This window comes from Felis catus, chromosome C1 (assembly GCF_018350175.1).
Source record: "Felis catus isolate Fca126 chromosome C1, F.catus_Fca126_mat1.0, whole genome shotgun sequence".
NCBI lineage: Eukaryota > Metazoa > Chordata > Mammalia > Carnivora > Felidae > Felis > Felis catus.
In genome coordinates this window covers 127,851,424-127,878,191 of record NC_058375.1, presented here as the reverse complement: position 1 = coordinate 127,878,191, position 26,768 = coordinate 127,851,424, and the positions used below count along the sequence as shown (strand labels likewise).

The 26,768-nt window shown below is 44.3% G+C and overlaps 1 protein-coding gene across 7 annotated transcripts in view; it reads right to left on the bottom strand.

The window, feature by feature from the left end:
* THSD7B (thrombospondin type 1 domain containing 7B) overlaps positions 1–26,768 on the bottom strand; it is a 1,583,202-nt gene that overhangs the window by 1,167,360 nt on the left and 389,074 nt on the right. The window lies entirely within an intron of this gene.

Genomic DNA, 26,768 nt, shown 5'->3' with positions numbered 1-26,768 from the left:
GAGCCTCAAGAACACTTTCCCTCTGACGTGATGACCAACAAATTTCTAGACAACAGGCGATCAGTCAGCTTGGGGCCCTGAGTACTTACAATAAAAGCAGAGCTGCCTCTGTGACCTATAAGGGCATGCAGCATGAGCAAGAATAAATATTCACCTTTTTTATTTATGTCACTGACATTTAGGATAATCTACCCTATCCTAACTCATCGAGCACAACTACCACGGAGAGCCTACCTTGAAGGAGGAAGGAATTTGGACTGCTGACCTAGGCCTGGGTGGAGGTTATGGGGTGTTGTTTCTGACTGCAGCGTGTGGCTGAGGCTGAAAATCTTCTTCTTACTCAATAGACATTGGAATAGTTATCCATTGCTGCATAATAAATTATCCCAAAACTCAGTGGCCCATATGCACAGACCACCATGCCATACTGTCAATACTCAAAGCTGGATCTCCCACCTCTCCAAGCGCCTGTGCCCTTCCTCCCCTTGTCTATTGATACATACTCTCCAATACTTGAGGATTACATAAAATGTCAGGTGCAAGTCAAGTTGCTGTGAAAGGAAAGGGGAAAAACAGGGGACTGTGTCTCAATGCTTAGAAGAGCACATGAATAAAAGACCACCATAAAACACAGGTATGTGCAAAGGTGTGGGCAGAGAGCATGAGCCAGCAGCAGGACATACCTGCACCCTTCATCGGTGGGATGAATCAGTACATAAAAATGGTGTCTCCCCTGGACTACCCTTTTCCCTCATCCGACCATCTGCCCAGTGATGTTTCAATTGCTTACTTCACACTGCTTCCCAAAGATGCTTTCAACATAGTCTTAATAACCATCATGCCAACACATAATATATAAGAAAGAGGCTACTAGAGAATGTGCTGTCCACCCCCTCCAACTTCCCTGTTAGCTACATCTGGGCCACCAAACATTATCCCAGAAAATCCTAACATATAAGTGAGCAAGTCTAACAAGGGCTATGATTTAATAGCCTAGGATTCAGGAACCAGAAAGAGTTGAACACCAGAAAAAGTCACGCAAGGAGCCACAGCAAGTGATTTAATATTAACAGGCCAACACCCTTCCTTCCCAAGGAAAAAGATGGCAATTTAGTGGTTCCTCCTGTCCCCAATTCCATGCACACATAATTGCTTCAGGAAAAACAGACCAGGAACTGCTGGCACATTCTACTCCCAGATAGCCTGCCACCCCCACAGGCAGTGTTTCCAATCAGGGTGTGAGTTAATGGAGATGATAGAGTTCTTCCCTGGAGACAAAAAGGTATCATTTGTAGAGAAATGGAACAGGGTCCAAAAGGGATGCGAAAAATCATCAAACTGCTCCCCAGGCAGGGTCAACAAAATAAGTGAAAGCCATCACTTCAAGGTTAAGTCAGGAGACAGACAGACATGATGCTATAAATACAGTGTCCCTTTGGGCACCAAGGCATAGATCATAACAGGCCAAGGGCTAAATGGGACACGTGGTGGGTACCCGTCTCTGTCCGGCCTGATGGACTGACAGGGAGACAAATATGAAATGCAAGCCTTGCAGCCAGGACCTATCCTGGGTGAAATCTCATTAAAAAGCACATCAAAGATCAAATGGTGGGAGCAAAAACTAAAAAAAACAGCAACAGCCAACCTAGCGGTGAGAAAGGAGCAAAGAAGGAAGTTAGCATTACCCGGGTACCATTCCCAGCTGCCCATTGGCTGCCTGACCTTCAACAACTTGGCAAACTCCTCCTGAGGGCCATGAGATCTCAAAACCATGGTGCTTCAGAGCCCTGGGAGAGACCCATGAGATAATGTCATAATACAACAAGAACCACCTCGTTCCATGCCAGGCACTGTACTAAGTGCTCTGTGTGTATTCTCTCATTTCACTATCCCAGAGGCAGATGAGGCAAGTATCATGCATCTCACTTCACAGATGCAGAAGCTGGAGGTCAGAAAAGTTTTTTCACTGGTCCAAGATCATACAGATGGTAAAGCCAGGGTTTGAACCCAGATATTTCCAACTCCAAAGCCTACATTTTTATCTCTGATGCTGCTGCCTCAGTTCTTGTATCACAAGCTACCTGGACCCTCACCACCACCATCTTCGTGGAAGCTGGGCCAAGAGTGGCAGACACAAGCTGCCACTCCCCTCCCATGTCCACTCATTCCTAATTAATGATCATGGGTCCTACTGGGCCTGCACCCCACTGAGAACCCTGCTGAAGGCAGTGCTTGCAAGCAGTCGTGGCCAATCTGTCCCAAGGCTGTGGGCACAAACCAAGTAGACACTCTTGATTAGTACAGTGTCTCAAATGCAGGAGATGGCTAGCATGACAGTGCCCAGTAAGGAAAGGACACTCCTCACCCTGTTGGTCATACATGTATCCCCTCTCCATTCCCACAGTTAGTTGCCTAGTTCAGGTGTTCCTTATCTCCCCTGGGCTACACTATAGCCACAGAAGTCCCAGCACACATCTGAGCATGCCTCTCTCCAGCTCAGAGCCCTTTAGGGGCTGATCCTGCTGCCAGGATCAAGGGAATCCTCTGTAGCAAGAACCCCTCCCAAAGGACCTCATGCCCCGTGGCCACCTGCAGAAGGCTCTCTCAGTTTATAAGATTCAGATCAAGGACACATACCAAACTGTTGATATTGATGACTTCCGAAATTGAGATTAAAGGGATGGGAGAGAAGCTGTCAATTCTGCATTGACTCAATTCTGTATTATTTTATTTACCACAAACATTTTCTTGGTTATCAAGTCATGTTAAAGTCTGGGTAAAGTAATAAGCATAAAGACTGGGAAAGGAGATCTAACTCTGTATACCGTCTCACTGACACCTGTGTGGATAAGACCCAGCATGCACTAAGACCTTACTGCTCTTGTTGAGCCAGTTAGATTTCACTTGCACACTCCTTGGAGACAGGAACTTTTTTTTATGTCACTGATTCTATACAGTGAATGCCACATGGGAATACTATCTGGTGAATAAAAGGAATAATCAATGGAATGAATGTGAGTAAACACAGCCTTCCTAGAAATGCTGTTCACCATATGGCAAAGTCCTCACCCATGATGGTTGTTAAGTCCGTGCAAGGGGCTAACCAAGTCTATGGGAGAATTCTCCAGAAAGAAAGACAGCTGATAACTTAAATAAGGACGTCTAGATTGGTATTCCTCAAGATGTGATCTGTGAAAGTATGCAGGGCACATGACCCATTTCTTCAGTAAGTATGCAGCACAGGTCAAAAAAAAAAAAAAGGTCTCTGAGCACTGGGTGTTGTATGTAAGTGATGAATCACTAAATTCTACTCTCAAAACTAAAACTGCTAAAACTGCACTGTATGTTAACTAGCTGGAATTTAAATAAAACTTGTGAAAAGAAGAAGGAAAAAAAACAGTCTTAGACTTAAGAAATGTAACAACCCAAAACGGTGTGTGGGTCTTTATTGGATATTAACAAACCAACTCTAAAGAGACATTTTTGAGACAATTATGGAAATTTCAACAATAAGAGAATGTTAGAGGATGTTAAAGATTATCATTAATTTTGTTAGGTATAATGGTATTGAGGTTACATAAAAAAAGTCCATATTGGATATGGGTGAAATAATGTCTGAAAATTGTTTTAAAATACTCTAACTTAAAAAAAATTACACAGGGGAAAAAATTGTACAGGGATAAGATGAAAAAACATTAGGAAAATGTATTGCTAATTATTGGAGTCGAATGAACACATGTAGTTCTTTATTCTTTTTTTCAATACTCTCAAAGATTTCCACAATAAAAAAAATTTTTTTTTAATAAATTTAAATAGGCTCCTAATTTTTAAAAAATGTAGCCTGTGAACTTCATTGGAATCACCTGGTGCTTGTTCAAATGCAGATTTCCAGGCTGCTCTGACCTGTTGGAGGCGGGGAGGGGCCTTGAGGCTGCACTTTAACAAGCATGCCCTACCCTACCTCCACTCTAGCACACCTTGGTTCTGATGAGGATTCCACTGAGGAGGACCACACATATGATTTGCCAGGAATGGGCCTGGATTACACCCAGTGTCCCTCCTTCACTCTCAAGAGTGTCCCAGTTTGGGGGCACCTGGGTGGCTCAGTTGGTTGAGTGCCAGACTTTAGCTGAGGTCATGATCACATGGTTCTTGAGTTCTAGCACCATGGCAGGCTCTGTGCTGACAGCTCGGAGCCTGGAGCCTACTTCAGACTCTCTGTCTCCCTCTCTCTCTCTGCCCCTCCCCCCTAAAAAAATAAACATTCAAAAAAAAGAGTGTCCCAGTTTGGACAACAAAGTACACAGTCATGCTAGTTGGAGCGGCCCCAACCTGCATGCGCTGAACACCCACTTGTCTACCAAGGCCCAGCTCAAGCACCCCCAAGACCTTCTCTGATGACTCTACCCTTTAAACCACAGAACCAAGCCAAAACACAGTATATCCACCTGGATGGCTGTGTTACTGTGATATAACAAGAAATAGTATATTTGGTCTCTGTCCCTGGTTCCTGGCACAGACTTCTAGACCTTTGAAGTTTCCTAAGTGATAGCAGTAAAAGGAGTGTCTTTTATTATTCACAATAAGCCCCTTTCATCGACATCTGAGTTTATGTTAATGAGGTGACTCTTAGCAAATGGGAGCTGTTTGGCAGGTCAACCAACCAACCAGGTGATCAGAGGGTTGGGACTTTCAGCACCCCCACACACACCCCACATCCCCCCACACCTCAGGCCAGGGGAGGGGGAAGGGAGAAGGGCTAGAGATTAAGCCAATTGATAATGATTTAATTAACTGTGCCTATATAATGGAACCTCAATAAAAACTCTAAACCATGGAGTTCAGAGAGCTTTGGAGTCTGGGAAGGCGAAGGCAGTGTGCCCATAGAGGGCCTGGGAGCCCTAAGCTCCTTCCCACATATCTTGTCCCATGCATCTCTTCCATCTGATTATTCCTAGGTTGTATCCTTTATAATAAACTGGTAACTGTAAGTAAAGCATTTCCCTGAGTTCTGGTGAGCAATTATAGTAAATTCCCAAACCTGAAAAGGGGGTGAGGGGAACCCCAATTTACAGCTAGGCAGTCGGAAGTGCAGGACGCCTGTTCTGGTGATTGGCATCTGAAGCGGGAGCTGTCTTGTGGAACCGAGCCCTTCGTCTGCAGGGTCCGTGCTAACTCCAGGTAGTGTCAGAATCGATTTGTAGGAAACCCAGTTGGTGTCCAGAGAGTTTGAAACTGATTGGCGTAGGAAAACCTTCCACACATTTGGTGTCAGAAGTGTTGTGAGTAGAAAAACTGTTTTAATGATCATCCTCAGTTTACATGCTTCTAGCCTAAGAACTCCTTAAAGGCAAGGACTATGTCTTCTTTGCCATATTCTCTCCAAGGGCTGGCACAGAACAGATGTCTGATAAGTGTTAGTTTGATGAAGTAATAAACAAACAAATGAATTAATAAATAAATGAGAGTCATTGTGCTGGGCACTTCATAAGACATATCTGTGCTAACTGAAATTCTGACTTATCCTCATGACAAAATGTTAGGTAGCCTTAATTTAAGATGACTAGTGGGAAATCTGGGTAAAACAGGAAGGAAATGTGATATATTATGTGGGGGGAAGATCAAAATTCCAAAACATATGTGTACACTAATTATAATTATAAAAAACATGTATGTTGGGGCACCTGGGTGGCTCAGTCAGTTAAGCGTCTGACTTTGGCTCACGTCATGATCTCACGGTTCGTGAGTTCAAGCCCCGCGTCAGGCTCTGTGCTGATAGCTTGGAGCCTGGAGCCTGCTTCAGATTCTGTGTCTCCCTCTCTCTCTGCCCCTCCCCCACTCATGTTCTGTCTCTCTCTCTCTTTCAAAAATAAAAACATTTTAAAAAATGTTTTAACACATGTATGTTATTATTTTTTTTTATGTTTATTTATTTTTGAGAGAGAGGGAGAGACAGAACGTGAGCAGGGGAGGGGCAGACAAAGGAAGACACAGAATCCAAAGCAGGCTCCAGGCTCTGAGCTTTTAGCACAGAGTCCAATACGGGGCTTGAACTCACAGACTGCGAGATCACGACCCAAGCCGAAGTCGGACGCTCAGCCAACTGAGCCACCCAAACACCCCTTTATGTTATTATTTTTATGACACCAAAACCCAAAAGGCAATATGCAAGAGAAAAAATAGTGGGATTCTAGGTGACTGTATTTGTATTTCTATTTTCCGAATATTCTTTTTTTTTTTTTTCCAATCAGAAAGAAGAAGAGAGGGAAAACCAGAGCTTGGAGTCTGTTTTGGTCTGGTGGTAAATGCAGGACCCCAAATCCAGCACCACACGGCCCCTCCCTCGACCCCCAGTAGAGGAGAAAAAGGCCTGCACCCATTGCCTCTGATGGGGAGGGTGGGGTGGGAGGATGAGGAGATGGGGCAGGGGGGTGCAGGGGAGGGAGGTGGAGACAAATCATTTTTCCACATACCCATAGGTTTCTCCTGGTTGAGTTTAGTAAGACCTCCAACTCCTAAGACAGGGAGTCTTGATAAATATACGAGTTCTGCATGCTACACAGGCCCATGTGTACAGAGGTATGTAAAAGAATAGAGCATAAAGTCACTTCATCTGCACTAAGAGCATCCAAGGCTTTCCAACCATCCTGCAAGGAGCCTGCTCAAGTACTAACAGGTACCAATTCTAATATATCATGCAGCAAGCACCATTATTTTCTTCTCAATCTATTTTACCTGCCACATCTCCCAGGGGCAGATTGGAAAATATGTGGTAATTATATATTGATAGAACGTGGTAGCAGGTTATATACGGACCCATTGTACTTGGCTCCCTTATTAACCAGCTAAAATGTGCTCTGTGGGATCCTTCATTGCTCTTTCAGGAATCTCTAGAGCTGAGCTATTATTTTGCTGTTTATGATTTTTTCCTTGCTCGTAAAAATTGTTCAGCTTTACCAGAGCCTCACACGTACCAAGCCAAGATGGGGCTTTAAAGCACAACCCCGTGTCATCCTCCTCAGCAAGGTTCCTGTCTGAAGCCAATGACTTCCACACAAAGACACACAACAACTTCACTGGGCTGACTTCCCGGTCCCCTGCACCGTCTCATCAAGGAACACTTAGTATGAAAAGTACCAATCAAGAAAAAGTCAGGGCGCCTGGGTGGCTCAGCTGGTTAAGCATCCGACTCTTGGCTTTGCTCAGGTCATGATCTCACAGTTCCTGAGATAGAGCTCTGTGCTGACACCATACAGCCTGCTTGGGATTCTCTTTCTCTCCCTCCCTCTCTCTCTCTCTCTGCCCCTCCCCTGCTCAAGCACATGTGCGCTCACTGGCTCTCTCTCTCTCTCAAAATAAATAAATACTTTTTTAAAAAAGTATTTGTGGGCCATATTTTTGGGCCTTCAGAACAAATCACAGTACTTGTTTTTTAAGGAACAGCTATGGGTTTAACAGTAAGTTTTCCTCACAAACACTGATGACAACAGCACTCAGTGAAGAAGCCAAAGGAAAACGAAAAATGGGCACCTCTGGGAAGTTTAATGGTCTTTACTTGGTTGATTTGTCTGGAATGGTTAAGCAGAGGGAGAAGGAGGAAGGGATGAGGGAGGGGTGAGAAAGGGGAGGGGTGAGAAAGGGGAAGGATGAGGGAGGGGTAAGAGAGAAAGAGGGAGGGTTAAGGGAGGGAGGAGGGAGAGAGGGTGAGGGCAGGAGGAAGGACAGATAAAGGAGAGAAATGGAGAAGTGAGGGAGGAGAGGAAGGGGGAGGGAGGGGGCTCTGGTCAAAGACATCTGAGTGAAGGGCAGGTGGAAACAAGTGGTGATGCGCTTCAGGACTGCTGCCCAGGTGATCTAAACGGTGGTTGGTCACTACGAGTGATCTAAATGTATCTCACATCTAAAAGAAATGTGAGAAGGCCATAATAATCCACATTTGGTGGGTGCAGCCAAACTGTTCCAAGGTGGTCCTGTCACTCAGCATGCACTCATGCAGCATTTCCTAAGCACCCACACCCAGCTGGGGTCCAAGGCTCCCCCAACTGCCCTAACCTCCGCTCCCCTGGGGAAAGACGACAAGTGGCAGGTCACATAGCATGAGTCATGAAGCCTAGGCTCTCCTATCAGCTCTGCCATTCAACTAGCAGAATTAGCAGGCTGGCCTTCCACAGGTGCCTCTCTGTGCCTTTTCCAAGTGGAAAATAAAAAGTGGGGGAGACAGTGGATCACTTACATCCCATCCAGCTGTGACAGTGGACTGGATACATGAAAAGGACCCACCAACCCCAAATTGCTTTTTTCTTAGCCTGGTCTTGTCTGTCTATGCAACTCTTGTGCCAAAAGGTACCCCTAGGTGGCTGAGCCAAACAACTGTGCAGGGGAGCTGGCTTCCATCAGGCAGGCCTGAAAAGGGCCCTAGGAAAAAGAAGTCACCCTTGAAGGTGAGGTTCTGCCAGTTAAAAATTCAAGCCCAGAAATCATCATCTAACTTATTAAATACAACCTTTTCCACCTCCACCCCTTGCCCAAAAAAAACCCACAGCCAGTATAACTGCAGCAATAAAGTAATTAGGGAGGCACACTCCCTCTAAAATGAAACCACCAATACTGTAACTTCCAGTTAAATTTAATTACTACCTTATTTCCTTTACAATAGGTGACCTAGTTTTTGGACAATATTCTCAGAAAGAGATTACGTGCGAGTGTAAAACTCTGCCCTATCTTGGAGAAGCAGAGAGACCATTCACTGAGCTCACCTAATCCATCCAGATATAAATGAGTGCAAGGTGAAAGGATAAGATACAGCCTACTGAAGAAACACGCTCCATTCTTACACAAAGGCCAAAGAGGCAAGCAGTCCAACGTTTATGCCTCTAACAAAAAGCAATCCCATGGAGACCTGTGAGCTGTTTGTCAGAATTGCTGACTGACTTCCGGAGGGCAGCCTCAGACATTTATATGAAGAGCCATCCTATGTCTCTGCCCACCACCCCCAGAAGATGCAGACCCAGCTCCGCCCCCAGCCCCAGGACCTAGGGCAAGGATGAGGTACTGGCACAGATCCGTCCCACATTTTGGCCACTGCACAGACTCTCATGCCCTAGAAAGTCCCCAGTCTGGCAGGAAAGCAGAGAGGGTGAGTCCAGGGGTGCTCTGGCTTGCCGTCACTATTCACCAAAGGGGTCCCAGGTGGAGCTGAGCACGATGCATAATGCCATGTGAATGACCACAAATGGTGACATGTGCAATCAATGGGTAACAAAGAGGTGTCAAGAGCATCCCAATCCCCGGCAGCCAGAACATCCCCGAAGACAAGATCAAATGCCTCTTCATTCATTATTTCCCATAATTAAAAGTGAGGGGGTGGGGACAAACATCCTACCCTCAAGAAGCTCAGAGACTAGGAGGGAAATAAATATGTAAACAGGCAATTATAAAAGAGTGTAATTAATTCTACAGCAGGAGAGAACAGTGTGTTATAGGTGGAAAAGGCAGTGGGGATAAGAGTCAGAGAAGGAGACCCAGGATGGCTTCCCTGAGCTCAGGACCTTGAAGCCTGGATCTCAAATACAAGAAGAAAATAAGAGACATCCAAGGTATGGGGTCCGGCAGGAGAAACTAGATACCCCAGGCAAAGATGTCCATGCCTGCCAGTAGAGAGAAAGGATGCTAGTTTGAGGAAAGCAAGGGCTTCCCCCAGGAGGGTATAGGAGCAATAAAGAGATGAAGAGAAACAGACAGCCTGCTGATAAGACTAGGCTAGTGGGTGCAGATGGGAGTGGTTGCACCCGATCCTGCAATGTCAAGTGGCACTGAAAATAAAAATACGTATGTATATAAAATATAAGGAGGCACCTGGGTGGCTCAGTTGGTTAAGCATCTGACTTCAGCTCAGGTCATGATCTCACAGTCTGGGGGTTCAAGCCCCACACCAGGATCTGTACTGACAGCTCAGAGCCGGGAACCTGCTTCGGATTCTGTGTCTTTCTCTCTGCCCTTCCCCTGCTCATGCTCTGTCTCTCTCTCTCTCTCTCTCTCTCAAAAATAAATAAAAATTTTTTAAAATTTTTAATTATATATATACATATATATGTGTGTGTATATATATATATGAATATTGCTACTCAAGCAACATATAAAAACAAAAAAGGAGGGATGAGGGTGAATCGTCGACTGTGGTTCAAGTCAGGTGATGGGGAAAGGGGGTTCACTACACTACACTACACTATTCTCTCTCATTTTATCTAGATTTGAAGTTTTCTAAAGTAGAAATACTTTTTAAACTAACGATTTTTTTAAAAACCAGAAGCATGTGCACTCTTGTGATTTTTAAAGATGTTCTATATCCTCCACTCATTAGCCAAAAATAAACGGGAGTGTGAATATTTTTTTTCTACATTTTAAAAATATCATTGTGCTGGAGGGTGGCGGATAGATTGGAGAAAAGGAAAGAGGGAGTGGGAGGCCATTAGGAGGCTGTGTGGGGACCCAGGTGAAAGATGGTTGTGGCCAGTACCGGCACAGCGGCAGAGAGGATGAAGGGCTGGGTTGAAAACGTCCAGGAGGTAAAATGGCCAGGACCCGGTGATTGACTAGACATGAATGAATCATGCATTCAGTCACTCTGTCTGTAAAGATTTAGGGCCACCCACTCTGCCTACAGCACTGCCAGGGACTGTAGGAAAATGAAAAGGCAGGTCTGACATGAGGCCAGACATCAGCACAGCTATCCATGACAGAAATAAGATGAAAAGAGCTAAAAGGACAAAAACAGTTCTGAAAAAGTAAAAAGTAAAAGCTGTAAGTAAACATTAGCTTAAAACGTGCTGAGGTGAATACCAGCAAAATTGAAAAATGCTGGAAAATAAATTTGATGAGTTTAACAGTATGCTCTGAAAATGTTAGAACTATAAAAGACAGCCAAGATAAACAGTAAGATGATATCATAAAGGAACAGTAATACAATAAAGACTACAGATGAAAAAGGCAAAAGTAAATAATATTAGCTAATGGAACATATTAAAGAGATTAAATAGTGAAGTAAAATTAATTAAGGTGCATAAATTTCGCCAAAAGGACATTCTCACCAAAGGGCACCAGAAGACACACAGGTTGTGATATGGACTCCAGCTACCCAGGCCGCCTGCTCAACCTCAAACCCCCATCGCCACCCTGAAGGACCCTGAGCCACACCAAGTACTTGCCATACTCCAAATCGGCCATGCTTTCCTTAAAGGACACTGCTGGGGGGAGGATAGGATTACACTGCACTATCCATGGGAAAGGCTCATAGAAATCCTCTTTAGACACCCATCCTTTTCCCCAAAGCTTCCCAGTGCCAAAAATCTCTCCTCTCACACCCTCCCTGATACATTATCCATTCCCAGGGATGCCTGCCTTCTCTGTTCCAGGAGAGACCCTCCTTGCCACACCCATCCCCTGGGAAAGAGCAGTCCAGCTTGAGCCTCTGAGGGCTCATCTTGCCAGAAAGCCCACCCTAGCCCTGAGTGAATGGAATTCTCCCCCTCATTACACATATACACATGCCAGGCTTCCCCCAAAACTGGACTCTTCCTAAAGTGTCCTGGGGTCTAGCCATGGCCCTGGCACATAAATAGTGCTCAGTTAACATCTGCTGAGGGTAAAGAAATGAAAGATCTGTAGCCTTCAAGCTGAAATGGACAGTGCTCAATTATTCAGTAAGGATAAATTCCACAGCAGAGGGTCCTGGCCCCATGATGGCTTCTTAGGATTCGTATCTCATGAGAGCACCCTGGGTTCCTATCTTTCATTCGGGCATTGTCAGCTCTCAATCCCAAAAAGCATATAAGCTAACTGCAAAGAAGTCCTCCTCACACAGGGTTCAGGCAACAACGTGAGGAAGGACATAGCAGCACCTGCTGCATGACCTCAAGGAGAGATGGCTTCCAGGCATGTGGTCACGAGGGCTTAATGGAAGAGGGGGTTTGAGCCAAGGCTCAGGAGATGGGTAGGGTGCATGGAGGGAGGGAGAACACGACAAGATTTCTGGAAAGGGAATGGGATATGAGCTAACATCCATCCCTTCCACCAGGCCTCCAGTCAAAGTCAGCCACAGAGTCCTGCAGCCAGCATTTCTGTCCAGTGTGAAGCAAGTGCCCCAAATTCACCAGTGGCCACTGATCTTGTAGCCAGATTGCATCCTTACTTTTTTAATAAAGTTTTTTTAAATGTTTATTTGTTCTTGAGGGAGAGAGACAAAAGCACAAGTGGAGGAGGGGCAGAGAGAGGGGGAGATACAGAATCCAAACCAAGCTCCAGGTTCTGGGCTGTCAGCACAGAGCCCGAGCCTGACTCTGGGCTCAAACTCATGAACCGCGAGATCATGACCTGAGCCAAAGTCGGATGCTTAACCGACTGAGCCACCCAGATGCCCCAGATTGCATCTTTTTGATGCAAAGACCTGATACTGGACTTTCAGCACACCCTTCAGCCCTTGGCCACCACGGGCAGCCACTGCACTTGCATTGTGGACAGCCTTAAGTGTGAGAAGCTATCACACTCTATTCTATGGAAGAACATAATTCCAGCTGCCTCTTCCATAAGGCACTCCCTGTGAAGTTTAAATAGACAGTGACAGTTCGCAGCATTATACTCCTTAGCAAGGATTTGCCTAACCTCCTGTATGAGCCAGTTTTCAGCTTTCCCAGCCATTTGGATAATGTAAATCATTATACATACTCACTACTGCCAGGACAATTGCTGGCTTTTATTTTTTCACTTCCAGAGAGAGTAAGAACCTTCTTTGTCCCACCTTTAGAGAAGCCTTGATGAGAGGTTCACCCGCTACACAGCCTTGCATTCATCTGAAAGAAGATGCTTGCCTGGAATTCTTCCTGTCTATTCTGCAACTCTGATACCACAGGTATCAGACAACAAAGGGAGTGTAGAAGGGCCTTGCTATAGATTGAATGTTTCTGTAATATAATGCATACACTCTACAATGCTATGGTGTTTGGAGGCAGAGGGACGATGATTAGGTCATGAAAGCAGAGCCCCAACATAAGAGATTAGTTCCCTTATAAAAGAGACCCTGAAGGGGCACCTGGGTGTCTCAGTTGGTTAAGCATCTGACTTCGGCTCAGGTCATGATCTCACAGTCTGTGAGTTTGAGCCCGCATCAGGCTCTGTGCTGACAGCTCAGAGCCTGGAGCCTGCTTCAGATTGTATCTCCTTCTCTTCTCCTTCTCCTTCTCTCTCTCTCTCTCTCTCTCTCTCTCTCTCTCTCTCTCTCTCTCTCTCTCTCAAATAAACATTAAAAAAAAATTTTTTTTTAAAGAGATACTCCAGAAAGCTCTCGTGTCCCTTCCACCACTGAGGACACAGAAAGAAGACAACCATCTATAAACCAGAGAGCAGGCCCTCACCAGATACTAAATCTGCCAGCTTCTCGATAGTGGGACTTCCCAACCTTCATAACTGTGAGATATAAATTTGTGTTGTTCGCACACCATCCAATCTATGTATTCTGGGAGAAAAGCCTGAACAGAAAAAGACAAGGCTCCAGTGCAGAATTTATAGGAAATGGCTAGGAACCAGTTTCACGACTCTTGAGCTCCCCACCCAGAAACCTTTATTTGCTTTGGGAATATAAAATGTTGACAGAGGAGAGGAAGGGGGAATTTGTGAAGCAACTATTTTGAACAGAACTGTGAAGACACTGTGAGTCCCACCCTACACTGCCATGTGAAGGGGGCAGAATGTGCTGTCTGTCAACTCAAGCCTGGGAAGAGAGCCTTCACTGGGCCCTTCAAGGACTATGAAGTCTATCCCAGCACTGAGGGGACACCGTGCACTGTAGACAACACCCAGCAGCACGTGGAAGCAGGAGAGGGCATAGAGTTGGCACTTGCCTGCACCCCAGGATTTATAGGAAGGGGATGTGGATCACAGGGGAAAGCCAGCCTGGGTCCATCTTAAAGCCTGCCCCAAAGGATGCCTAGGGCAGAGAGGGTGTGAGGCCCCCTAGGGCAAGATTCTGCGGAGAAACATCAGAGAACCGGAATGGGAGCAGCACAGGAAGGGAGGAAGTACATAGTCTGCATCAAGGAGCTGCAGGGGCTCCCAGGCAGAGGCATTCCCAAACAGCTCACCAAGCAGTGATTAGAAGGAGTCAGCTAAGACTATCTGCCAGGCCTGGGAGTGTGAAGCACATGGCAGTTCAAGGAACAGCTCTCCTGTCCCTCCTTCCCCGCCCCTCATCCTTCTGAGAGCTCCTGAGGTCGGTAACAGCAGTTACAGGATACAGACAGAAGAGCAGACAGAAGAAGAAATCCATGCCTCTGCTCTGGCAAGGGGTCAGACGCAGTGAGGGTCCAGCTGTGGGAAACACACAATCTCACAATAATTAAGTTCAGAGATTTGATTAATTTGAGGGTCTAGATATCCTAACTGAAATGTGTCTGCAACTAACATAACCACTGGATTGTCTGCTGCCTAAGAGAGCAGAAAAGCCATGGACCTGCCCAAATTTTCATCATATGCAAGGGAAATTCATACCCCTACTTACCCCTACCCAATAAAATTTAAAGGGGCAATGTGAGACAAAATGAAACTACATTTGATTACATCCCAAAGTCATTTTATTATGTGTGATACATAATAAAAGCCAGGTATCACTGTTGCTATCAACATAGTTGAGAAGTAATTCTTTAAAGCTTTTCTTTTTTTAGATTGTATAGCTTTTGAGCCATAAATTTTATAGAAATTATCCTAAGAAAGCCATCTCACTGCAGACAACTATACCAAATGCATCATCATCTCTAGGGTAGATACTGAAGTTCAATCCACCCAACATCAGTTTCAGGACTCTTGCATTTGCCTGCCATTCAGTAAAGGCATAAAAACTAAACGTTCATCTTCACAGTCTCTCCTGCAGCCAGGGGTGGTCTTGTGACACAGTTCGGGCCAGTGAAACCCAGCCAAACATCCACAGGTGTCGCCTTTCCCCTTCTACCCTCTCCCCACAGTAAGTGACTAAAACCACAGCCATTTAACCACCATTAGGTCTTAGCAGCCAAGGGAGCTGTAGAGACTCCAACACCGACATCATGAGCCACCAAATCTGCCAATTATCCCCTCTCTGTAGCTCTCACGCTAGGTGAGACAAATAAGCATCCATCAGTTTAAGACACTGTGGTTGGGTTTTCTGTCACTTAAAGCTAAATTTAACCCTAAACAGGAGAATCTGGGCACACACAGGCACCCACATACAACACATACATGCAAACTAAAAAAATAAATACATAATACATACACATGAGAGATACATCAAAATGCATGGGTGGTGGGATTGTATGTCATTTTTATTTTCTTCCCTCTCTCCCGTTGATGTTTTAAAACCTTTTTCTGGGGGCGCCTGGGTGGCTCAGTCGGTTAAGCATCCGACTTCGGCTCAGGTCATGATCTCACAGTCCGTGAGTTCAAGCCCTGCGTCGGGCTCTGGGCTGATGGCTCAGAGCCTGGAGCCTGCTTCAGATTTTGTGTCTCCCTCTCTCTGACCCTCCCCCATTCATGCTCTGTCTTTCTCTGTCTCAAAAATAATAAAAATAAAACATTAAAAAATAAATAAATAAAAAATAAAATCTTTTTCTGCACCAAACGTATTACTTTGGGATAAGAAAAAAAAAATGTATGAAAATTACTTTTTGATAGTGAAGCCCTAACTATGCTCCTGAGATGTAGACATGTTTCACAGCCTTCAATGGCTTTGTCTATGCTCTTTGTTCTATGGCTGGCTTAGCACACAACCAGTCTAAACCACTTCTAGGAAGATGGAACCCCAAAGAGACCAGATAAAACTCTATCAAGATAAACCGAGCAGGAACTGATAAGGAGCCGATTTTTCAGACATGAAAGGGCAGATGTTTATCATATTTGGGCTAAAATCTGCAAGGCCTAGAGACCAACAGGTATAATAGGAGAAAAGAGAAAAAAAAAATCAAGGATGGCTCAGTCTTTGGGCCCCAGATATTCCACGGAAAGTGATAGGACTAGGGAAGTTGGGAACCAGAACAACCTTTGGCATGGGCAGAATCATGATCTCCATTTCTGGACAAGTTGAGCTTAAAGTTGATGGTGGGGCCGATTTCTGGGGCAGAAACCCAATAGGCTGATGATAGTTGTTCACCCAGTAAACCCTTATTGAACACCTAAAACACCTGAGCAGAATCACATGCTAATACACACTAATCACCAGTCTACACACAGAGACAAATAAGATATGGTGCCTGTTGGACTCAGCAGCTTGCAGTCTAGAGAAAGAGGAAAAATGTCAGCACCAACGGCACAGGAACTTAAAGAGCTATATGTTATAGTAAAGAACAGTTAACTCTCATTGGTTATCAAACATTTCACAAAGATGGTGGGCCTTGAACTGAGGCTTAAAGAATAAATACCTATGGGGTGCCTGGGTGGCTCAGTTGGTTAAGCCTCCAACTTTGGCTCAGGTCATGATCAGGACATGACACAGGCTCCAGCCCACAAGAGCAGATCCTGGGCAGATGTGATGGAAGAAAGGGCAAGGCCAGCTGGGGGAGTGATGAAATTCACAAGCAGAGGAATCCAAACTACAGGCAATGCCCCTAGGAAGGTTCTAAGAGGGTAGATGCATGATCCTACCTGTATTAGAGGACAATAAGGTTGGCTGTGAAGGCCAAGCTGCAGAGGCAGGATTATCAGAGGTGGGGAAACCAGCGATGAACCTACAGTAACTACCCAGGCAAGAAAGGAGAGACTTGAACTTGGGGAATTCAAGGGAATGGTTATGAGAGATTGGGCAGACACAGAATGATAGGACTTCCTGACTAACTGGGGGGATTTTTGAGTGAAAAACAGAGAGAAGTAAAAAAAAAAAAAAAAAATGGTCAGCATGGTACCTGAGAAGGTCAGGTATTTTCCCTAATAAAATCCTTGCAAACCAAATCCTGCTTTGGAGTCTATTTCTTTATCATAGACTAATACAGGCTTTTGTTGCTGCTGTATAATTTAAAAAATTTTTTTCTAGCTGTATTGAGGTGTAACTGATGTGTAACATTGTGCTGTTTAAGATGTACAGTGACAATATCCTTCTATACTGCAGAATGTTAACCACAATAAGTTGAGTCAATACATCCTTCACCTCACATAATTACTATTTTATTGTGGTGGTGCTGGTAGTTTGACAAAATCTAAGTTTAACTCTCATAGCAACTTTCAAGTTCACAATACAGTATGTGTTAACTATAGTCACCTACTGTCCATTAGATCCCCAAAATGCATTCATCTTAGTTTGTACCTTTTGACCAACATCTCTCAGTTACCTCCATCCTCCAGTCCCGGGTAATCATCAATCACCTCTGTTTCTATGAGTTCAACATTTTCATATTTCACATCTACGTAGAATCGTCAAGTATTTGTTTTTCTCTGACTTATTTTATTTTGCATAATATCCATAAGTTCCATTCATGGTATCACAAATGATAAGGATTTCCTTCTTTTTATGGCTGAATAATATTCATTGTGTGTGTATCTCCAATGTGTATCACATTTGAGATATATATGTAGTTAGACAGATGTTTTCTTTACCCATTCACCCATCAATGGACAATGAAGTTGCTCCCACATTTGGCTATTGTGAATACAGATGCAATGAACATGAACATGGGAAAGCACTATCTCTTCAAGAGGGTGGTTTCATTTCCTTTGAATATATACCCAGAATTGAGATTACCAAATCAGATGGTAGTTCTATTTTTAACGTTTTAAGGAACCTCTATACTATTTTCTGTAGTGGCTGCACCACTTTGCATTTCCACCAATAGTGTGCAAGGGTTCCCTTTTGTCAACATCCTCAACAGAATTTATCTTGTTAGAATTGCCATTCTGACAGGTATGATGCAGTATCTCATTGTGGTTGTGATTTCTATTTCCCTGATGATTAGCGATGTTGAGCATCTTTTGTTTGTTTGCCCTTGAGTTGTATGAGTCCTTTATATATTTACAATACTAACTTAACCCCTTATCAGATACATGGTTTGAAAATATTTTCTCCCACCTATTGGTTGCCTCTTTAATTTTGCTGATTGTTTCTTGGGTTCTGCAGAAGCTTTTCAGTTTGATGTAGTCTCTTCACTGATTTTTGCTTTGGTTGTTTGTGCTTTTGGTGCCCTACACACACACACACACACACACACACACACACACACACACACACTCATTGCCACAATCAATGTTAAGGAGATTTTCCCCTATGTTTTCTCCTAGGAGTAACACAGTTTCAAGTCTTACGCTTAAGTCTTAATCCATTTTGAGTTAATTTTTATGAGTGACATGAGATAGGGGCCCAATTTCATTATTTTGTCTATAAATATTCAGTTTTACCAACATCATTCATTGAAAAGATTACCATTTCTCTATTGCATATTCTTTGGCTCCTTCTTATCATAGATTAGACAACCATGTATGTATGGGCTTATTTCTAGATTCTGGATTCTTTTCTTCAGTCTTCGTGTCTTTTTATGTCAGTATATTACTGTTTTGATTCCTATAGCTTTGTAATATATAAATTGAAATCATGAAGTGTGATACCTCCCACTTTGTTCTTTCTCAAGATTGCTTTGGCTGTTTGGAGTCTTCTGTAGTTCCATACAATTTTAGGATTGTTTTTCTATATTGGAAAAATGCCACTGGAAACTTCACACAGATTTCATTGAATCTATAGATGGCGTCAGGTAGTATGGAGATTTTAACATGAACTGTTTCAAACGATAAACATGGAATAATTTTCCCTTTGTTTTTTTTTTTCTTCAATTTCTTCCATCAGTGCTTTATACTTTTCAGGGTAGAGATCTTTCAACTCTTTGGTCAATTTATTCCTAAGTATTGTATTGCTTTTGATCTATTATAACTGGATCTTTTTTTTCTTTTACAGATAGTTGTTAGTGTGTAGAAATGCTACTGATTTTTGTATGTTGATTTTATATCCTACTGATTTATATCCTACTGATTTTATATCCTAAAATCTTATATTGACTGCACGTTGATTTTATATCCTAAAACTTTACTGATGGGAGGGGGCATGTGGCATCTCTGGGTCTACAGGGGCGTGATGTTTTGTCAGTTCGGGCCACTGGGGCCCACAACATTGGCAACCGTGTGGTATCTGGCGCATGCTGTGGGGGTCCACAGTGGCTACAAAGGCTATTGGGGTCCTCATCAATGCCTCTAGGTCCAGGGACCAGGGCTGGCGTGGTAGTGGCTATGAGTATGTGGTGGTGTATACACACCCAGATACAGAAGCCAGCTGCAGGTGCCTGCATAATGGCAGGCGTCAGAAACACACATAATGGTAAGGGCCATGGCTGGCCACAAGGACTGGGGTCAACTGTGGGTGCACCGGCAGCTGCAAGGGCCCCGACTGTTGGCATGTACTCCTGTGGCCATAGGGTCTCACCATGAGCATGCACACAGCAATCAAGGCTGGTGACGAGAGTCAGGCCAACAGAGTAAAGGTGCACAGCTGAAGGGGCTTAGTTGCAGGTGAACCCACCAGTAGTGCAGGCCAGTGACAGGAGTCAGGGCCAGTTTCAGGCTGACAAGCAGCTGTGGGGACCCCTGAGGTTGGCATGCACTCCTGTGGCTGTCGGGTCCCACCACAGGCACACGGCAGTGGAGACCAGACCAGTAACAGGAATCGGACAGGAGGCATGCAGGTGCACAGCTGAAGGGGCTAGCTACAGGTGAGCTGCATAACGCAGGCAAGGGACAGCAGACGGTGCTGGGGCTGGGCCCTCAGCAAGCCGGAGGGGCCTTGACTAGAGGATGCACTTCCACAGCTGCATGGCCTCATCATACGTTCACACACAACAATAAAGGCAGGTGACAGGAGTCCAGCCTGTGACGTGCAGGTGCCCAGCAAGTGCACACATAGCAGTGAGGTCAGCCATGGGGGTCTAGGCTGTCACCTTGCACTTGTACAACACAGGCAGTGGGGCTGGCCGCAGGTGCAGAGCCCAGGCTCCAGAGGGTGGTGGTAGGGGGAGCGGTAGAGGGCAGGGAGGGACTCAAGCACAAACACAAATATCTGTGGGGCGAACACCAGTACATCTGCAGAGGGTTTGTTAGTTTCTTCAGTGGCTGGCATCCTCTACAGAGCAGGTCACTGGGAACTGTGGTCTCTCCTGCTGTGTGGCTGGTATTGGCAGCCTCTGCTGTTCCTTGTCTCTTATACAGCTCAGCTTTGCTAGTTTCTAGGTGGAGTGAAACCAAAGCATATCCTGGGTACAGTGCCCCCAGAAACCTGGGGAAGCTGGTCACACACGCCCTTTTCCAGTGAGGGAAATTCTTCCTAGGTGGGGATTCTCTCTTGGCACTGAACAGATTCAGCCTGGAAGATGAGATGACACAGACAAAACGAAGCTGTTCTTCCTTCCCTTTTTTGTGTGCTTATTGCCGGGTGTTTTGTTCTCAGGTGTTGCATAGCTGAAGTTTCCTAAGTGGACTCCAGAACTCTCCCAGGGCTATTTTTGTTCATGGATAGCCACCTAACAGTTGATCTTTGTGGAAGGGTGGAGGATGGGGTCTCCTACTCCAGCATCTTGGTGACATCACCTCCCTAACACAGGATCATATATTACCTCAGCCCCTGTTACACAACAAATGTTCAGTAAATTAATAAAGAACAAGGGAATCAATCAATAGACATTCCTACAAAGTTTTTTTTAAGGCAATAAAAGAACAAAGGAATCACAAAGAACAACTTCTCCTCCAGGGCTCCTGGCTGGCTCAGTCAGTAGACCATGCAACTCTTAATCTCAGGGTCATGAGTTCAAGCCCCAGGTTTGGCATGGAGCCTAGTTTAAAAAAAAAAAAAGCAAGCAACTTCTCTTCCTACTCTTGCCTCTAATCAGTCCACCTGCTTCTTCTGTTTATCTGAATCCTTCATTTTTTCAACAGGCTGCTTTGGCAAAAAAGCTGACTTTGCACCCTTTGTATTGCTCCACCAATTCTCCCTGGGACGCAGTGGCCTGCAAAGCTTTTTACTAACAAATTAGTCCCTGAGTGCCAACGAGAGAAGTCCTTGTTGTCAGGCTGGCAGATGGATGGTTTCTCCGATCTGACAGACGGACCAAACCTACACACCACTGCTTGGGCTAGGCATCTGTTGCATCAAAGCCCCTGGAGGACCGTGCCCCTCTCCCATGTGCCTTCAGCACCTTTTTTTTTTTTTTTTATGTCAAAAGCCATCTTTTGAATCTTCCATAGCAGTTCCAGATTTGGCAGATTTATGCTCAGCATGTCAAGATCCAGGAACTCATTATGACACAGAAGGTCGTTTATTCAGTAAAACCACAAAAGCATAAATGAAAAGAGAAACCAATGGCCACATGGTAACAAAGTATATAAAACAGCAGGAACCACACACACTGCAATCCCATTAGGAAAATAGGAGGTGATTAAGGGGGAAAAACAAACAGCTTTAAAGCTTTCCTGTGGAATGACTGCAGTCTTTCCCTGAGTCATTGTTTATGAAAATAAATTCACTTATTTCCAGCAAGCTACACTAAAAATACACATATACAAAAGGCCTGGGGGGGGGTGCCTAGGGGGCTCAGTCGGTTAAGCGTCCGACTTCAGCTCAAGTCATGATCTCACGGTCCATGAGTTCGAGCCCCGCGTCGGGCTCTGTGCTGACAGCTCAGAGCCTGAAGCCTGCTTCAGATTCTGTGTCTCCCTCTCTCTGACCCTCCCCTGTTCATGCTCTGTCTCTGTCTCAAAAATAAATTAAAAAACATTTAAAAAAATTAAAAAAAAAAAAAAAAGAAAGAAAGAACAAAAGGCCTGGGCTTCTTTCCCAGTTGTTTGGATTCTCATATTAATTCAGTCCAGGTCAGTGGTTCAACTCTCATGTAGCCTGGGTAGTTTCACCAAGGAAAACTCAGTGCACAAGCCAGATCACCGTGCTGCCTGAAGTCAGTCTTCCCTGCAAGCCATCACTGGCTACCGGCCTCATAGGTGGGCAAGCAACCCTTCCCCAGTCTGGAAAAGCAACACCAAATCTTTGTGCTTTAAAAGCAATGAGTTGTCATGACCTTTTTTATTTATGCCATGTTATGGGCTGAATTGTGTCCCTCCTACAATTCATATGATGAAGGTTTAACCCCCAGTACCTCAGAATGTGACTTCCTTTTCACACAGCATCTTTGAAGATGCTAATTAAGTTAAAGTGGAGTCAGCAGGGTGGGCCTTAATCCAGTATGACTGGTGTCTCTTTAAGAAGAGGAAATTTGAACACAGACACAGAGAAAAGACAATATGAAAACACAGGTGAGACCATGGCCATCTATAAGCCAAGGAGAGGGCACTCAGAAGGAACCAATCCTGCTGACACCCTGCTCTCAGATTTCCAACCTCCAGAACTGTGAGACAATAAATTTCTGTCATGTAAACCACCCAACAAAGGGTGTTGTGTTTTTGCAGCCCTGACAAGCTAATACATGCCACGTTTCCTTTATCCAACTTTGCATCTCCAACAGAATGTAAACTCCAGAAAAGCAGGGGTTTTTGTAGGTCTGGACCCCTGCCCTAGTCTCAGCATCTAAAATAATGCCGAGTACATAACTGGCATTCAATAAATATTTGCTGAAAAATGAAGACTTACATGACTTCAGTTCAAAACCGTGTTGAAATAGCCAAATTATGGAAAGAGCCTAAATGTCCATCAACAGACGAATGGATAAAGAAGATGTGCTTTGTATACACAATGGAATACTACTTGCCAATGAGAAAGAATGAAATTCTGCCTTTTGCAGCAACACGGATGGAACTGGAAGGAACTATGCTGAGTGAAATAAGTCAGTCAGAGAAAGACATATCATATGTTTTGACACCTATGTGGATCTTGAGAAACTTAACAGAAGACCATGATGAGAGGGAAGTGAAAAAGAATTGTTACAAACAGAGAGGGAGGGGGCAAACCATAAGAGACTCTTAAATACAGAGAACAAACTGATGGTGGATGGGGAGTGGGGGAAATGGGTGATGGGCACTGAGGAGGGCATTTGTTGGGATGAGCATTTGTTGTATGTAAGCAATGAACCACGGGAATCTACCCCAAAAACCAAGAGCACACTTTACACACTGTATGTTAGCCAATTTGACAATAAATTATATTTTAAAAAAATATGTTGAGCTACTCTTCCCTCCCCTCCTACTCTACTCAAGTCAAATCCTGGTTATATTGTTGGAAAAAAGATTCAGAAAATCCAGACTGCCAAAGGCAATACACCACATCCATTTTTGCCCAGCAGATATCTAATCCAATCGGATGGGCACCATTCTCTGAACCTGCTTTGTCTTGGATACACAACCACTGGCAACAGACTCTGACCCATCAAACTCAGAAGAAACATTCCTCTTTTGTTTAGTTTTGCTGTGGCAAATCCACAGTATGAAGAGTCACCTCCAACCTGAAATACTGGTGACCACACAGGAGCCAAAAGGTCCTGTTTCAAACTTATCCAAAATGCCCACCTATCCATCAGTCAAGGGAGCTTTTACCAATGGCCACCTCCATCACTGACTCAAACCTCAAGTATCCTCCAATTCAATTTAACAAGTTTTTATTGAGCATCTATTCTGTTTGGCAATACACAAAGAAAAACAAAGTGGAAGAAATAGATATAGAAAGCATGATCCCAGCCCTCAAGCATAATAACATGGCTGAGCTGCAAGAAGAAACCAAGAAAGCATGTGGCCTGGAGACAGAAAGAAACCAGGATTGGAGTCAGGAGATGGACCAGCCAGGGGAAGTCCTTTCCCTCTGCAAAACTGGGAGGGTAAGTGAGGTTTCCCAGCAGGTCTCTTCCAGTCTATCAGGCTATGAATCTGTGACTATTAGGACAGGCTGCCCTTGTTTGGTTGAAGGGACAAAGAGACCCAAGCCAGTTACCTCCAGGAAGGGGTGGGGGAGGAAAGTTATTGTAAGACACAGCAAGGCTGATGTGAACCCAGAAACCCCAAGAACAAGAGGCTTGGGGGCCAGCTCTTGATCTCCCTCTCTCCTCCCCTCTGGCATTCGTGATTCACTCTGTGAACCACACAGTTCTCTCTGCCAACATATTCCTATCTTCTGCTCCCTCATCATCTTATTTTACACATGGCTTTGGCCATGACTCTGTCCTGACTCTACCTCAGTACATCCCTGGTCAATCTTCCTCATGTTTACTAGCTCAGATTCCTGAGAAAGAACAACTGATTGCTCTCACTCATCTGTTGACACCACATCATAATCATAATCTACGGTGGCCTGGCCATGCCTGTGTCAGGCCCCACCCCACCCCCACAAGCTACCGATATGATGGGGCTGGGGCACAGGCCATGCCTGGCATTAAGCCTGGCAGTTGAGGCAGAAGTGGTGGCCGGGCAGCATCCCTTAGAAGGGGACACAGTGGGCAGGGGGTAAGGATTTGGAAGTCAAAGGCCATGATATATGATACAGTCAACAAGTGCCTAACAACGTACATTATCCAGAATGCAGGTTGGATTGTCCCCTAAGTGATAGCATTTAATCTCCTATAACCTCCCTCCTGCACCAACAATTAGACTGTACCAGGTGTGTGGGTCTTAACCCTCTGACTTAAGTCTTCCAGAGATGGGGAAAGAAGAAGCAGTCAGTCCCATGGCCATGAGTAATCCTAGGGCTATCCCACTGATGGGTCATGCCTCTATGCACAGTGAGGACTGGCATCAGACACAAAGACCCCTGAATTACAAATGAGAGTCCTCGGCAATTTGTATGACCTTGAGAAAAATCACTTAACCTTCTGGACCTTGATTTCTCACTTGTAAAGAAAATAACATCTTCCCTATATCCTCTATAGAATTATAATGAAGAACAAAGAAGAAAACAAATTAAAAATTGCTTTTAAAGGCATAAAGTCCTAAATGCATTTAAATAAGCTAACAATAACTTCAGTGAAATCAGAAAATAGAGTCTATAGAAAATATAGGCATAGAAAAAAAAAAAAAACACAAGACTAGAAGAAAATACACCAAAATGGTCAATTATCTGCAGTAGATAATGGTAGTTATTTCTGGACGGTAAGATATGGGTGATTTTCACTTTTCATACTTTTATCCTATATTCTTCAAATTTTCTGTATCAAATGTACTAGTGTGATAACTATAAAAATATTCCATTAAAAAATGTATGCGTCAAGGAGATCTCACTTTCTTCCCTGGCTATGTTAGTTGCGTTCTGGACATTTTATTGTTTTGTTTCTAAGTGTTTCACTTAGCGGCTGAGCAAAGGAAATAAAAGAAGGTCAGCTTCAAACCAGTCAATTTCTGCTGCATGTTAGCACTCCTTTGAAAGGATTCAAAGGCAAAAAGATGCTGAAAGGTCCCAGCTGAAATGAGGCTTACATGGTGTGTTTGCATTTCAACTATTGGGGCTGCCCTTGCTCTCACTTTAACTCCGCTGCGAAGAATTTAATTCTGCTATGCTGTTTCATCTCATTTAGGGAGCCCACATGACGCTGTGGTGAAAATTATTTCAAGAAAAATGTTCTCAGATCCTCAAGTAAAAAGGTACAATGTGAAAGTTTTATGCATTCATAAAGGGGTACTGCATACCTGGAGCCAATATGTCAGCAATGGTAATAAAAACACTCACTTTTGTAGCTGAACTAAATATACCTTGAGTCCCTACTTTGTGCCACACTCTGTGCTAAACAGAACATAATAGTGGCAAAGACAGACCCAGTCCCCCAGCACCTAACACAATGGCTGCATACATAGGAAGCTCCCAATGGACAGTCACCGAAAGAATGAATATATGAGCATTTCTGCCTCTGTGGGTGTCCTCTCACCCACAAATGTGGGCGGGGCTAAGGAAAAGAGGCAGGTAATCTGGGATGAGCCAACTGTGTGCCCCATTCACCAACTCCACCCCTCAAAACTGGGTGGGGGGAGGGGGCCCGGGGGCATTCTTTATCCCTTTGGAATCAAATTAAAATCAAAAATAAAGGAGAGAAATCAGTGTCTCAAAAGTTTAACTGAGCACAAGATAGAACATTAGATGATACTAAGGAATCACTGTTTAAATAAGTTTTTTGAAGGGATAAGGTTATTGTGTTTGTTTTTTTTTTAAGTTCTTAATGCCTGCTGAAGCAGTTAAGGATGAAATCATGTAAATCTAGTATTTGCTTTAAAATAATCTGAAGGGGCGTTTAGGTGGCTCAGTCGGTTAAATGTCCCAATTGTGGCTCAGGTCACGATCTCACGGTTCGCAGGTTCGAGCCCTGCATCGGGATCTATGCCGACAGCTCAGAGCCTGGAGCCTGCTTCAGATTCCGTCTCCCTCTCTCTGCGCCTCCCACACTCAAGCTCTCTCTCTTTCTCAAAAAGAAAAACATTAAAAAATAATAATAAAATAAAATAATCTGGAGACAATGGACAAATGTGGATCTAGGACACAAGAACTACAAGATCAGCTAGACTGGCCACCGGTTGGTAAATGTGGAAGCCAGGTGACACAGATACCAGAGGTTCCCAGACTTGTCAGTACATGTGACCTAGCCAGGAAGCTTCAAAAATACTGATGCCTGTGTTCCAACCCCAGAGACTGAGAGTTAAATGGTCTGGGAGGGTGCCTCAGCATTAGGATTTCTGAAAGATCCCTAAGTGATTCTAACATGCAGGAATCAGTGGTCTATACCAGTCTCTATACTCTTGAGTATATCAGACAA